The following is a 1,295-nucleotide window of genomic DNA, read 5'->3' as shown; positions in this document are numbered from 1 at the left end:
CACAGCAACAGACACTAACACAACTGCAGGCATACCTGGTTTTACTGTGCTTCACATTATTGCACTTCATGGATACTGTGTTGTTTTACAAATTGAAAGTTTGCGCCAACGCTATTCTGAGCAAATCTATTGGCACCATTTTTCCAACAATGTGCTCACTTCCTGTCTCTGTGTCACATTTTGGTAATTCTCACAATATTTCAAAACTTTTCATTATTATTGTTGTATTTTGTTATGGTGAACTGTGATCACTGATCTTTGATATTACCATTATAATTGTTTCGGGACACCATGAACCATGCTCATATAAAATGACAGCTTTAATCAATAAATGTTGTGTGTGTTCTACTGCTCCAGCAAACCACTGTTCCCCAGACTCTCTCCCTCTCCTTGAGCCTCCCTATTCCCTGAGACATAGCAATATTGAAATTAGGCAAATTAATAACCCTACAAAGTCCTCTATGTATTCAAGTGAAAGGAAAAGGCTCAGTTCTCTCACTTCAAATCAAAAGCTAGAAATGATTAAGCTTAGTGAGGAAGACATGCCAAAAGCCAAAATAGGCCAAAAGCTAAGCCTTTTGCACCAAACAGCCATATTATGAATGCAAAGGAAAAGTTCTTGAAGGAAATTAGAAGTGCTATTATGTCAGGTCCGCCACTGGCCAACCCGAACAGCCCTAGCCTCATTCCTTGGTGGGCGAACGAATTTTCCGGATTCCTCTTTCCCGCCGGTCCCCATTGGGAGGAGACAGGGGAAGAGAGCTGTGAAGAGAGGTGAGCACAGCCGCCGGCCCCAACCAGCCCTTAAAGGACACTCAGACACGGCGAGGGTTCTGTCGAGCAGTTCCGTTTATTATCACACAAGCACTTGCTTTTATAGGCAGATGGGGAGGGGAGGTTTTAACATAATCCTATAAGCTTAAAGGTCAAGGGCATGCATCCTGTCTCATTGCCTAGCTATTACAATCACACAGTGTTCACGAGCGCGGAAGCATGTATTTGGCCAATAAGGGCTAAGGCAAGGTTCCTGCAGACACTCCCACCCTACTTCCTCCCGGCGCCGTCTTAGGCTGCCACGTTAATACACCCTTGTGGGCCCATAATGGCGCCGCTTGTAATGTCACTTAAGGTGTCATTAGTTTTTAAGGCCCAACACTATTCCAGTGAACACATGAATGATAAGAAAGTGAAACAGCATTAAATGCTGATATGAAAAATGTTTTAATGATCTGGATAGAAGATAGAGCCAGCTACAGCACTCCCTTAAGCCAAAGCCTAATTCAGGGCAAGGGCCT

This window comes from Galeopterus variegatus, unplaced genomic scaffold, assembly GCF_000696425.1.
Source record: "Galeopterus variegatus unplaced genomic scaffold, G_variegatus-3.0.2 Scaffold7792, whole genome shotgun sequence".
NCBI classification, from domain to species: domain Eukaryota; kingdom Metazoa; phylum Chordata; class Mammalia; order Dermoptera; family Cynocephalidae; genus Galeopterus; species Galeopterus variegatus.
The sequence above is the reverse complement of the archived record's forward strand: the minus strand, read 5'-3'. Positions refer to the sequence as shown.